The sequence below is a fragment of the Colobus angolensis genome, unplaced genomic scaffold, assembly GCF_000951035.1.
Source record: "Colobus angolensis palliatus isolate OR3802 unplaced genomic scaffold, Cang.pa_1.0 Scaffold32, whole genome shotgun sequence".
Lineage (NCBI taxonomy): Eukaryota > Metazoa > Chordata > Mammalia > Primates > Cercopithecidae > Colobus > Colobus angolensis.
In genome coordinates, this window is record NW_012116488.1 from 9,797,780 (window position 1) to 9,812,185 (window position 14,406).

General features: G+C 50.9%; 1 protein-coding gene across 2 annotated transcripts in view; it reads right to left on the minus strand.

The window, feature by feature from the left end:
• Positions 1-9,831, minus strand: part of BDKRB2 (bradykinin receptor B2) — a 36,121-nt gene extending 26,290 nt beyond the window's left edge. The window contains exon 1 of one of the 2 annotated variants that reach the window (XM_011951496.1): positions 9,675-9,831. The gene's annotated coding sequence lies outside the window, so the exon portion shown is untranslated. The remainder of the gene's footprint in view (positions 1-9,674) is intronic. The other variant, XM_011951497.1, reaches the window with a different exon arrangement.
• Between the last annotated feature and the right edge of the window lie 4,575 nt (positions 9,832-14,406).

Here is a 14,406-nt window from a genome sequence, read left to right on the forward strand (position 1 = left end):
CTCATGGAAAACATGAGGACTGGGGAGGACTGGAGGGCAGGGAGCATGGGGACAAGCAGGGCACCCCCATCACAGGGCAGAGGGCTCTGGCTGGGGCTTTTGGATCACTGCCTACCATGGGGAGGCCCAGGCCAGGGACTCAGGCTCCTACCCACCTCTCCAGCCCCAGTTCCTCCTTCCCCTCCTATCCCCTCCTTGCCCCACTGGTTCCCCTGGCCCTGCCTGAGGAGCTTTGGGAGTTCCCACCTCTAGACCTTTGCTTATGCAGGGAGGCAGGATGTGATGGGAAGACGCAGGCCAGGCTCCAGGGCCAGCCCAGTCTCTAACTAGTTCTGTCTCACCTCTAGGGAGCATTTCCTCAACTGTCAGGTGGAGACACAATACCTACTTGGCAGGTTTATTGGGGAGATACTTGTGATCATTTGGGGGGTCAAGGGTGCCTTGGGGCTCAAGCATACATCCATGGCACTGGGCAGTCTCCCCTGCCCTTTCTTTCCACTGCATGCCCTCCCTCACTAAGGCAGACCCTCTACCTGGGTCTAGGTCCTCCAACTTGAAACTTGCCCACAACGACACATCAGACATTGTAGACGTGTCATAAGCTGGTGTTGGGACATGGCAGGCAGCAAAGAGGCAGCTTGCGTGTGTACACGTGTGTGTGTGTGTGTGTGTGTGTGTGTGTGTGTGTTTGGGTGGTCCACACAGAGGCCCAGGAAGAAGAAGAGCGGAGATCCTGCCACACGGCTCCTGATGCTGGAGGTTTAGGGACAAATCATTAGTGTGACTGTCCCAGGGTCCTCCGGGGATAGTACTTGGGGTTACAAATTCAGAGAGCTATGTTAGAACCACTTGGGTCTCTGCCTGTCTCTCCCACCAGGCTCTCAGCTCCCTGTGGGGAAAGATATCTGAGCTGAGGGGAGCCCTGAACAGTCAGCAAATGGTTAAGGGAAGAAGGAATAAACCAGCTTCTTGAGTCTGGGCACAGTCTGGGTACTTTCAAACACAGTCCTATTGCGTTGGCGCAGCAGTAGTCTTTACCATACAGGTGAGAAAGGAGAGGGTCGGAGAGGTCAGTGACCTGCCCTGGGTTACTCCACAAGTAATTGGCCTAGTAACCTAACCCAAGGCCGTTGAACAATCGGGCCAGTTGGTGCCAATTTCTGAATATTAACTGCTAAAAAAATGCCAGTGGCAAAATAGCTAGCACATCAGTGAGCCTGTTTGGGCGGTGGGCTCATACTGAGCTCCTGTAAAGGGTATGAAGCAGGCAGGGGCCATGGAATGGGGGAGGGGGGTTAGCAACTGCTATCCTACCTTTTTATAGATGAGGTGCCTGCGTTCAGAGATAAAGGATCACTAGCAAAACCCACTAAAGAAGTGGGGGCCAGGGTGGAAAGGAGGCCTTTCTGGGGGTGCTGATGGAAACCCCCACCCAGGCAAATCTTGCTTCCCAGGCATTCTCCCAGTAAAGGCTGCATTGCTGTGCCCCACTTTGGCTGCAGGCTACTGTTTACCACCCAAGCCAGCAGCCACCCATTGATCTCTGTCAATCAACTTATTCTAATTCTCTGCATAGCACATAGCACTTCCTGGGATTGCCCTTCTCCTGTCTGCTCTTCAAAGAACCATCCTTAGATGACCTACTGATATTGTTTTTTATCTTTCTAACTTGTCATTTTGTTTTTGTAATTCTTTTCTTTCTTCTACTTTTTAGGATCATTATTATCTGGTTTATTGAATTGAACATTTTTTTTGCAATCTTTTTGGCTTAATAATTTAAAATTTTAAAGGCATGAATCCTCCCCTGACTATGGCTTTGGCTGCATCCCATAAGTTTGGTAAGCAGTGTTCTTATAGTTAGTCATTTCTCAAATATCTGTAATTTCAGTTTTGATGATCCATCTCTTTGATGGTCTTCCTTTTGAGTAACAGTGTTTTCTAAAATTTTCAAGTTGTTTATTTCTATTCAAGTTTGTTTTGCCTTTTATATATACATTTTTGCAAAGAGATATGCATCCTCATGGTAACATTTCAGAGTGCAAAATAGAATACAGTGAGGGGTAAGTCTCCCTCCAGGTCCTGTCCCTGCCCGTCGCCCCCAGAGACAGCCAGGCTCACTGGTGTCTCCTGTTGCTTTCCAGACATCTCCTGAGCTTTCAGGAGCAGATGTGCATATATCCATGTATAAGGACGCCTGCAGAAGCACCCCAAATGCACCCCCGGCTGTGTCCTCACTTCCTTGCATTTAATAATCTGTTGACCCACCTCGCTTTTCAATGGTCTCACAGTGTTTCAGAGCAGGACTGCCCTGTAACGCACCAGCCTCCGCAGGGAGTTCCCGGTTTTCATAGGTAGTTACCAATTCTACTATTATTTTTAGCTGAAGGAACGAAGGATCCCAGAGACCACATGCCTTGCCCTAGGTCACACAGCAGGGGAGGAGCGGAGAGGGATTTAGTCCCTGTGCTTGGCTTCTGAAAGAGGAGGAGCAGGGGCAGGAGGGAGAAGGGAAGTGGGTGGAGAGAGGAATCATCCTCACAGAGTCCATCTCCCTAATGTGCTCAAGCTACAGTTCATTTGAGGAGTCCCCCCTGGTGTTCACTATTTTTGGCTGTCACAAATGATCAGCACCAGACCCCTCATCTGCAGGCCCTGGCCCGTGTGTGAGCACACCTGTATCAGGTGTGCAGGCCCTCTTCTGCCTCCCCTGCCCTATTCTTGTGTTCTAGCCATTGCTGTCTGAATCTTTCTGTTCAAAGAAGACCCAAGAGGTCCCTTCTCTCACCTCTCACTTTGCTAACTGGCCAGTGGGCTCCAGAGTGGGGGGGATGTTCCCCAGGTGCAGTTGTGCATGCATAAGGTACAATCTCTGAGGCTCCGGGAGAACCCCAGAGAGCCTCCCTCTGTGGTCAGGGAGTGACCCCTGCACTCTCAGAGCACAGCAGGTGCCAAGGGGGCTGGATGCTAGGGGCTGAGGGAGAGGCCCAGTCTTTTCCCCGAAGGGGCTTCCTGTTTGGTAGGGGAGGCAGGGCACGGCCTGATGCTTCCAGAAATGTTTGGACCCAAATCTACCTTGAAGGGAAAGCTGTGTGCATTTCACAATCTGTCCATTTACGTTTTTGCGGAGATGTTCAATTTGCTAATAACTTGGAGCGGGGAGGGTTTCTGTCTTTCCTGAGGCAGCTGGCACACAAGCACAGGTGTCAGAGAGTGAGGAACAGGTGTGGGGACCCCAAGTCTCTTGGCTGGTGGGACTCGGAGAAAGGGCCCAAGGAGAGTGGCTTTTGGGTCCAGGACAGATCATTTGCTAAGGTAGCTTGTTTCAAAGTGTGGCCCATCTGTTTTGAAATCCCCAGGATACTAGCCAGTCCTTGGGTACTGTAACAGAAATCTTGGGACCCCCAAACGCTTTATGCCAAAGGGAAAGTTAAGCCTGGAGACTGAGTCAAGCAATATTGTCATCCTTCTTCCTAATGACAGCTGTAATCTCACAAGCTTAGACATTAGCCAGACCCTCACAGAAAAGAAAAGGCCTCGGATATCTCCCCATGACTACCCCCACAAATTGTTCTTTGTTGTTCTTTGTTGGGGGGAAGTGTATTTCCCCCCACACTTATCTGGTACCTGAGCTCCTGCAGTAGTACCACACCTGAGTACCTGCCTCTCCCTCAGCCCCTAGCATCCAGGCTCATGCTTTGTATATTTTTTTAGCAGTTAATATTCAGAAATTGGCACCTGCTTTGTGGGGGGAGAAGGACAAGAATTGTTCTTTCAGGATGTGGATCTTACCACAAAACAAGGACACATCAATTGTAACTTGAGGTCCGCAATCCAAGCCTAGCTCCTCACACTCAAATCTGTTAGATTCACACTGATAGTGCTGATGTCCCCAGGTACAGCACGAAAGCAAGGCAAGGGCAAGATGAGATGAGTCCTCCTTCTGCCTAACCTCCTCTTCTACATACTTTCTCCACTTCAAGGACATGTGTAACTACCGCGAAAGAAAAATAAAATTAAAATCCCAGGACCCCAAACTCACTAGGCCAAAGGGAAAAGTCCAGCTGGGAGCTGGGTCATGCAACCTGCCTCCTGTTTTGTGTCCAAGTGGATAAGACTTCCCTCCATCTCATTTTGCTCACAGGGAAATTCCTTGTGGGCCCCGAGATCTTTACCTTCAAGCAGCTGTGTTGTATTTCACCCTCATGATGTAAATTAACAGCTTAGCTTCCCAGGTATGGGACAAAGGATAGAACCAAAAGTCATCCCTCTGCTCACCTGAGGCGAGTGCATATCTGACGGCTTCCTATACGCTACTATTATGATTATGATTATGATTATTTGAGATAGAGTCTTGCTCTGTCGTCCAGGCTGGAGTGCAGCGGTGCGATCTCAGCTCCCTGCAGCCTCTGCCTCCTGGGTTCAAATGATTCTCCTGCCTCAGCTTCTCATGCCTGGCTAATTTTTGTATTTTTAGTAGAGACAGGGTTTCACCATGTTGGACAGGCTGGTCTTGAATTCTTGACCTCAGGTGATCCACCCACCTTGGCCTCCTAAACTGCTGGGATTATAGGCATGAGCTACAGTGCCCAGCCCTGTGATTATTTTATCTTATATAAAAATGCAGATTGACTGAGCACCAGGTGAACGCCGAATTGATGATCCCTCCACCTGCTTCTTTCACATGAAAAATGTGCATTCAGTGAAGTGAATGAAAAGGCTCAAAGGGGTGCTACTGCTTGCTTCTTTATGCTACCTTTCCCCTCTTTTTCCTCCCTCTTTCCCCTACCGCCTGCTCTTTTCCCTTTAAATAGTGAAGCCCCTTCTTTGAAAGAATCATGGGCCAGAGATGTTTCCTGTGATTTTGTGTCCGCCTTTCCTGGGTGCGTCCTTAACCTTGGCAAAATAAACTTTAAAAATAATTGAGACCTGCCTCAGTCAGTTTCTCTTTGATTTACAATACTAAGCCTCAGGAAAACCTCTTCAGAGGGCATAGGCCACACATATTTTCTGTGGTTTGTGTTTTTCCCAGGTGTACCCTCAAACTCTCGATAAACGTCATTTGAAGCTTATCAACTCAGTAAACCTCAATTGACTGAGACTTGCCACAGTCTGTCATTTCAGTGAATAGTACCCAGACCTCAAATCACAGTCCCCAGAGCAGGGCCCTGACACCTGCGTGGGTGACCAGCCTGCAGGTGCTTCTAATGTACAATAAAGTTTAGTCTTTCTCCAGCAGACCACCCCTGCCACTGGAGTGTGACCCCTTAGGAAACCCACAGGGAAGAGGAGAAGCAAGCTCATGACCATGACAGCAACCACAGAAGCGACAGGGCTGTGCTGGAGCCTGGCGCTGTGCAGGTCACAACACCGCACGGACGTCCCCGCAGGCACTGCTCATTTCCAGATGTCGCTCAGCTGGGCCACTTCTCTGTGCCCCCTGCCTCCCCCCCTCCCCACTGCCCTTCACCGGTGGCACAGATCAGAGAGGGTCAGAGGGGTTGGCAGTGAATAGGATGGGACAGGCCGGAGTGAATCTAAAGTCTGAGCCCTGAAGAGAAGCGTGAGAAGGACTCTTGCTATCAGTGCCTGCAGGCTCATTGCCTGGACACAGGAGCGTGTGCATGTCAGAGAGGGCTTTTTTCTGGACACCCTCGAGCAGCTGTGGCCTTACTGTAAGGCAAATGCAATCTCTGTGACCGTTCCAGATCCTCACTCCTGCCTCTGTAGACCGTCTATCTGGTACCTGAGCTCCTGCAGTGTGCCTGACACTCGCTTTCACTACATCAGCACAATCAGAGGTCAGCCTCCCAGTGATCCTCAAAAACAGGAATGATGATCCCCATTGTACAGGAGAAGAAACTGAGGCTCAGAGAACTTTCCTGGTAGGTAAGTGATAGGGGTGGAATTCAAATCCAGAGCTGTGTTTGTTCCACCCTGCTTTATGCTGTGATGACTTTTTTGGAATGTATGCGGAGGTGGGTGGGGGTAGGTGGGTACACGTTTCTAGCCTCCAGAATCCTCCAGAGCCATCAGTGATGAAAGAGTCAAAGAAATATTCCACACCTTAGGTTTGTTCTAGAAAGAAACCCTGGAGTGGGTGCTTTGGGGAAGCAGAGCTTTAGGTCCCCAGGAAAACCAGAGGAACTCAGAGGAGGAACTGAGGATTTAACACTTTTCATGGAGGGCAGATTCAGTAGCTGCGGATATTTAGCTCAGAGAGAAGCAACAGGACTAGAATGGTGCAAACCCTGAGGAAACGGAAGTGGGCCCATTGCTCAGTGGGGGATAGTTGGAGGAAGAGCTTTTAAATAGTAGAACTCTCCTGAGATGGAATGGGCTGCCTTGCAAAGTAGTGAGCTCCCCATTCTTGGAGGCGTGCACACTAAGATGGATATTCACGGGACAGGGGATTCCGGGACCGAGTGGATGTCAGAAGTGATGCATTTGGGGCCTTAAGTCTTGGCAGGTCTGATTGTTTGCCTCATGACCCTGAGGTACTGTAATTGTCCTAAGCGCCTTCTGAATCCTCAAAGCAACATGCAGACCTGCCCTGTGTGCCTTTTTCTTTTTTAAGAGCAGTTTTAGATTCACAGTAAAATTGAGCAGAAAGTACGGAGACTTCCCGTATATCTCCTGCACCCACACATGCATAGCCTCCCCCGTTACTCACATCCCCCACAAGAGCAGTCAATTTGTTGTAATTGATGAACCTGCATTGACACATCATCATCACCCAAAGTCCATAGTTTTCATCAGGGTTCGCTCTTGGTGATGGACATTCTGTGGGTTTGGACAAATGCATAATGACATGTATCTACCATTATAGTATCATACAGAAGTTTCACTGCCCTAAAAGTCCTTTGGTTTTCTCCTCCAGCTCTCTCCTCCCTCCCTCTAATTCCTGGCAACCATTGATTTTTTTATTTTTTACTGTCTTCATAGTTTTGCCTTTTCCAGAATGTCACATATAGTTGAAATCATACAGCATATGCCTTTTCAGAGTGGCTTCATTCACTTAGTGATAGGTCCTGTGTGCTTGTGTGCTTTTTTTTTTGAAAAGGAGTCTCGCTCTGTCGCCCAGGCTGGAGTGCAGTGGCCAGATCTCAGCTCACTGCAAGCTCCGCCTCTTGGGTTTACGCCATTCTCCTGCCTCAGCCTCCCGAGTAGCTGGGACTACAGGCGCCCGGCTAGCTTTTTGTATTTTTCTAGTAGAGACGGGGTTTCACTGTGTTAGCCAGGATGGTCTCGATCTCCTGACCTCGTGATCTGCCTGTCTCGGCCTCCCAAAGTGCTGGGATTACAGGCTTGAGCCACCGCGCCCGGCCCCTGTGTACTTTTTTATTGCCTGCTATATGAGCAATATTTATTTATTCATTTAACCATTCAGCATTTCAGCAAACACTGACCCATGTTGGGCTGGGCATCATTTTGAGTGCAGAAGAGGCAGCTTGAGAGGAGAGATGATGCCCCTGCTTTCATTCTGAAAACCAGAGTCTCCTGGTGCTATGATCCGAATGCCTGTGTCCCTCCAAAATTCACCTGCTGAGACTTCATCCCCAAGGTGGTGATATTAAGAGGTGAGGCTTCTGGGGGGTCATGAGATCATGAGGCCCCCCTCCTCGTGAACGGAACTGGTGCTCTTTAAAAGAGGCCTGGGAGAGCGTGTTCACCCTTCCACCATAAGAGGATGCATAGAAGATGCCACCTATGAGGACTAGGTCCTCACCAGACACCCAATCTGCCAGCGCCTTGACCTTGGGCTCCCCAGCCGCCAGCACTGTGAGCAGTAAATGTCTGTTTTTCAATAAATTACCCAGTCTAAAGTATTTGTTATAGCAGCTCAAATAGGCTACGACATCAGGCAAGTCTGCAGGGCTCCCACCGCTCCACCCAGGTGGCCCCTCCCTGACCACAAGCAGCATAGGTGAGGGGGCTGCCCTAATGTTACCCCTGGAGCCCTCGAACTTGTTACTGAGTCAGTCACTGTGTTAGCAGAGACCATGTGGTGCGGTTATTAGGCTGTTGCAAAAGTCATTGCGATTTTTGGTGTTACTTTCAATGGCAAGAACCGCAATGACTTTTGCACCAACCTAATATTTCCATGTTGGATCCCACTGGCAGGCAACAACCAAATTCAAAGTCCTCAGACCCACTGTGCAGGCCCAGCCATGGGAACCTCCTCCTGTTTGCAAGGAAGGGAATCCCAAAGAGACTGAACCCCAAAGAGGTTGAGGGATTTCCCTGGACACTGAGTGGAGGGCTGGCTGAGGTCGTGTCCCCGCTCTGAGGCTCAGTTTCCTCTGTGCAGTGAGAGGCTTGGAGTGCAGGGTTGCAGGGAGAGCTGGGATGAGGCCTGGGGTCCTGCCTGTGGGGACAGCACACATGCTTCCTCTTTTTCATCCACAGACGCCTACTCCTGGCTGTCTTTCCCCAAGCAGGGGAAACAGCAAATGCTTCCTCCAAGCTTATGGGGCTCACAACTGTGGAATGTCTCTTGCTGCTGCCAGGGCTTGAAGGACACAGCACAGGTTTTTCTCCAGAGAACCTGGGGCAGGGGATGTTAGCAATGTCCTCTGGGGTCCTCAACAGTCCCCCTGCCACCTAAGCCCTTCTCCCACTCAGAAATGGAATTGGGGTGGGGTTGGCTGGGGAGCCCCCCATCACCCTACACCCATGCCAGAGTTCCCACTTCCTGTAGGCTGGCGAGCCACAGGCGGCCTGTGACTCAGTGAGGCACATTCTGACCTGCCCGGAACAGCAACACCTGCTGTCCACCTCCACGCAGGCTGCGCAAGCGACCTACTCTTCAGCAACTCAAACCACGGCTGCCATTTATTTAGTGCCTGTGATACACGTGGTGCTCCACAGGCAAGAGCCTACCTCTGTCTTTCCACAAAGATGAATTACCAGGTCTCCTTTACAGCTCGGGAGACGGGGACAAAATAACTCGCCCAAAAACGTCACTCACAGGGTGAGAGCAGAACTGGAACTCCAACCTGGGCTGGATGCAAAGCCGGTGCTCGGAACCCCTGCACCATCCTGCCCCCCTATCCCGATCAGCGAGGACCATGGGAAGAGGGTCACTAAGTCCTTCTGAGATAGTCACCACCACCTGCCTCCTGGAGGCACATCAGCCAGTATTCACTAACCCCTCCCGCCTGCTTCTGATTTAACCCTGCCATCCCCCGGGAGCCAGCGAGCAGGCTGCTTTGCAGACAGAGAAACTGAGGCTTAGAGAGGTTGAGTAGCTTGTCCAGGGTCACACAGGGCCAACGAGTGGCACGGCTGTGAGTGAAAAGCCAGGTTCTGGCGCCTCCACCCAGCACCCGTCCCTGCTGCACCACGCCTCGCTGCCTTACTCCAAGGTGTCCACCCAAACTATGTGAAAATCCAATCACGAAATCCCTCCCACGCTGGACACACACAAGCCTGTCTGTCACTTTGATTCAGAGAAGAGAACCCTACAACAGACAAACAGGGCGATTCCTCCTGCTGGGAACCCTTCTTCCCATTGCCTGTCAGACCTCCCCTCCGGAAGGAAGGGAACTTTTCCCAACTCCCCATGACCAGAGGGAAACTTCTCCCCGCTGCCTGCCCTCCTTCCCTCTGAGCTGGGACAGCTTGTCCTCCCAGCAAAGGTGAGGCGGCTGGACCAGCCCCTGCCCGGCACCCACCTTCTCCGGAGCAAGCAGCATGGGCACTTCAGTCACTCCCTGGGTACTGCGAGGCAGCCTGACGTCCCCACCGTCCCCACCCCTCCTTGGAGCCCAGAGGCCAGAGCTGTAGTGGCGGCGAGAACAGCTCATCTTTCAAGGGCTGGGTGGTGATGTCATCAGCCTCTTGGGCACTTCCCCCTCCGCCTCCAGCCGAGCTGCTCTCCTGCCCAGCCCGAGCCAGGCTGCCTGTGGGGCTGGGGTGGCTGCGGTCACCTTTGCTCTCCACTCTGCCACCCTCTGAGCCCTGGGGGCCAGTAAGGCTCTTGGAAGATTTCCATGTTTGCATAGCCCGGCTCCCCACTGGAGTCGTGGTATGGCAAAAGCGTCCCTCCTGGCTGACCACAAAGTGGCCTGTGGAGCCCCATGTGAATAAATTTGCCTCACGCAATGTTTATTTCTTATCACTATTTATTTTCTTAAGGTGGTTGTTTTGTGTCTGAGTTTTGGATGTAAACAGTGGGCATTTACGCGGAAGGTGTAAACAGAGGGTGGCCAGGAGGGCAGGGGGAGTCCTGGGATTTCTTTGTACAGCTCCCAAGGGTGACAGTGGCAGAAGCTGTCCTATTTCCTGGGGATGGGTGTTTGCGCTCCCCTGAGACCCGCGGCCGTTTCTTTGGAGATATATGGTGGTGGTTTCTTCCATGTCAATGCTCAGATTGTCTTTCTCAGTGTTGCTCAAAGACTTACTAACAATCTGTAGCACTTTACACTCCCAGGGCTGAGACGGTAGGAGCTGGAAAGGGCAGGGACTTTCAAAACATTTTTTTTTTTGAAGCCTTAAAACCTTTCTTTCAGAAGAGAACAGGTAAGAGTGGGCCCAGTGGATCTGGGGAAGAGAAAGGAGGGCCAGAGGACGCCCCCCGAGCCCATCCGCTCCCCTTCCCTGTGACTTGATTCATATCAAGCCTATAAACCAGCGATCCAGCCTGATCCCATCATCATGGAGACAGGGAAACAGAGTCTCAGATAAGTTTATGGGCGGCCTGGGCACTAGCCCTGTCTTGGCTGTGAACTGGCTGTAGGCCCTTGAGTGAAGGCCCTCCCTGGCTTGGCTATGTGGTTAACTCCTCTGTGCACCTGCCTGTTCAACCGCATCGGGGCTCCTTCATCTGGAGTTTCCTGACTTTCCAGTTGGGGACAGAGGTCTGTGGATAGGCTGCCCAGAGTCCACCAGCCCTCTGAAAAGGTGTGTCTGTGCTTTATCCACTATGGAGCCTCATCTATAGCTTTCACTAAAATATTGAAGAGCTGTGAGATCCACAACATATTGAGACCTGCATGAGCGTCTAGAGACCCTCTGAAGTCTCTTCCAACTTAGATATTGTAGGGCTCTGCATCTATGAGTTGAAAATCCTCAAGGCTCTGAATCCAGTGTTGACACTTCTGTAAACATCATTGACAGAGAAATCTCCAAAAGACATCTGTCCATCTACACACGTCTCCGTCCATCTCTGTCATATAGTTTTTAAAAAAGTCTACTTTAACCCAATTTTGAGGTCCTGGCTGGAGGCCAGTCAGTGAGCAGCTGATTAAGTTCACATTCTGGCCGTTTCTCTTACCAGGTTCTCACACTCTGGGCCACTAGGCACCTGCCCTGATTGCCTTGGAGCCAGGTACCAAATAATAATGGACAGCTTCCATCATCTGGAACTCACAAAATTATTCAAAACAGCCAATCCATAGGCAACCAAGGAAACCTCCTTAACACCACCCCATGTGTCACACACAGCTGCCGCCTATAGCTCCAGCTTGCTGGGACCCTGTCCCCAGCTGCACATCCTGTGCAGCCCAGCCTGACAGCATCTCATTTGGAGCTGTAAGAAACAAAAGTTGTACCGTTCATTTCTCTGAGTGTCACTGTGTTGTGTCCTGCCATCAAAATAATCTTTTAATCTTGTAAAATAATTACACATTCTTCCATTCATCTACACTGGTATCTACCCACACATCCGCCCACCTGCCTATCCACCTATGCATCCATTCATTCACTTATTCACCCGTCTGTCTGTCCATCCATCTATCTATCCATCGATCCATCCATTTATCCATCCATCCATCCATCCATCCATCCATCCATCCATCGGTCCATCCCTCCTTCCCTCCCTCCCTCCATCCACCCACACACTCTTTTATCAGATACCCACATAACCAGGCAGTACATTGTCAAGTAGAAGTGAATGAATCAGACATCCCCGTGCCTCGGAGGAGTTTACCCTGAGACCAGTCCCCTGCCTATGGGCAGAGCCAGGATGAGGATTTCAAAGTGTTCCTTGAGGACTGAGTAGCACCCAGTTTATGTCTGGAATGGCACACTTTTGTACTGCATTTTTGCTATGAGAAGGTTTTCCTCAACGCTCCTGCAAAGTCCCTGCAGCAGCAACCTTATTACACTCCTCACCACTCAGACCGCTTGGCTGGGGTCTGCAGGAGGTGGCTCAGCCCTGTAAAGGCTCCAGGTTCGAGTCAGCCAAACTGCATTCAGCAAGCACCACAGGAGGGATCCAGTTATTTTGGCAAAACCCTGCCCCACTTAGCAGGGCTCCTTCACATGGCACGGTAAGAAGCTGTTCCTCCTGCTGCCTCCTCCCACGCCACTGCAGCCTCCCCAGCCATGGCCGGCCCTCTGTACTTCTGTCCCACAGATCCCCCTTATGCTCCTGCGTGGGGCAGGATTGCACTTGACCCAGGGCCTTTGATGTGACCATCTCTGCCTGAAATGCCTTTTCTCGCCCTCGTTTGAATGCCTGCTCTTCTCTTGGGAGGCCGCGTCGGGGCCTTTCCTGAAGCCCCTGGTCCTGTCCGCACCTCTTGCCTGCCTGTTTTCTAACACACCCTGGAATTTTTCTTGGTGGACTGAGAACACCAGGAGGCAAGGACTCCGTCTTACTTGTTGCTGTTTATCGCCCGGCACACAGGAGGCGCCCTCTGCAAGGACCACAAGCAGTCTATGGGGAAAAGTGCCCAGATCCAACCTTACTGGGATGAAGGAAAGACCGGGCCAAACAGAATAGCATAAAAGCGGGCTGTAGACATGTATGTATATGTTTGTTTATGAATGTCCACCCTCCACCCCGATGTTCCCGAACATTCTCTCCACATGTCTGTGTGTGAGGCACAGGTGCTCCCGGGAAGGCCATTATTCTATTCGTCGGCCTCCAGGAGCGGGCTGTGCTTTTGTCCAGAAGGCCACGGTGCCGACCAGAAAGCCACTCCCTGGTCCTCTGTGGATCAGCAGCTGCCCTGCAAAAGGCTGACCAGTTACACACACGTCAGACAGACCAGCAGGAAAACGGGAAAGCAGGGTCAGAGGATAAGCGCTGATTTGGGTTCATGGCAAAACCCATGCAGAGCTTGTAGTTTGGCGCTAACGCTCACACCTAAGAACCCTACAGAGCCTCTGCGTCCCCAAAGCGCCTCCCAGCCCATGTGCCCGTGAATGCCATCTCTGCCTCTGGCATCCCTTCCTAGAGGCCTCCTGCATGGCCTGTGGGGGCGCTGTCCTCTGGCACAGGCATGAGCCCCCAGCCCTAGCCCCGCATGGCGACTCGCTGCCAAGTGATCTCCTTAGCAAGCCCTACATAAGCACACGACCCTTCACAACAGCCCGACGATATGGTTACCAACCAGTATCCCCATTTTACAGATGGAGAATCAGAGGCTGAGAGAAGTTACTTGGCCTAAATCCTGCAGGCTGGAAACAGCAGAACCAAGAGCTGAGCCCAAGTCTGACTCTATCTGCATGTCTTCCCTTCCCCCAGATGAAAATGCAGCGTTTTAAAAAAGCTGATCATGCCGTGGCTCACGCCTGTAATCCCAGCACTTTAGGAGGCCAAGGCAGACGGATCATCTGAGGTCAGGAGTTCAAGACCAGCCTGGCCAACATGGCAAAACCCTGTTTCTACTAAAAAATATAAAAATGAGCCAGTCGTGGTGGCACACACCTGTAATGCCAGTTACTCGGGAGGCTGAGGCAGGAGAATCACTTGATCCTGGGAGACGGAGGTTGCAGTGAGCCAAGATTACGCCACTACACTCCAGCCTGGGCAACAGAGTGAGACTCTGTCTCAAAAAAAAAAAAAATCTGATCACATACATAATATGGATGTGTTGTTTCTCTACTGTTTGAACTTAATGTGTACCATAAAAAGTGAAAATCAACTGAAAAGTGTAGAGCTTGGAGATGATTAAGAATTTGATGCCAGCTGGGTGCGGTGGCTCACGCCTGTAATCCTAGCACTTTGGGAGGTCGAGGCAGGTGGATCACTTGAGGTCAGGAGTTTGAGACCAGCCTGGCCAGCATGGTGAAACCCCATCTCTTAATATAAAAATGCAAAAATTAGCCAGGTGTGGTGGCAGGAGCCTGTAATCCCAGCTACTCGGGAGGCTGAGGCAGAAGAATCGCTTGAACCCAGGAGGTGGAGGTTGCAGTGAGCCGAGATGGCACCACTACACTCCAGCCTGGGCGACAGAGTGAAACTGTGTCTCAAATTAAAAAAAAAAAAGAATTTGATGCCATGTTTCTGTGTGTTTACATATATTCATTATACAGTGTTATATATGTTTGTACTTCAATATACCCCACTTTACATGAACAGGATCATATTACACATGCTGTTGTAAGTGGAATTTCCCCCTTTCCTATTGCTCTGTTTCTTCTTGCACTGCTCCACCTCCAGCCACCATCCTTTCC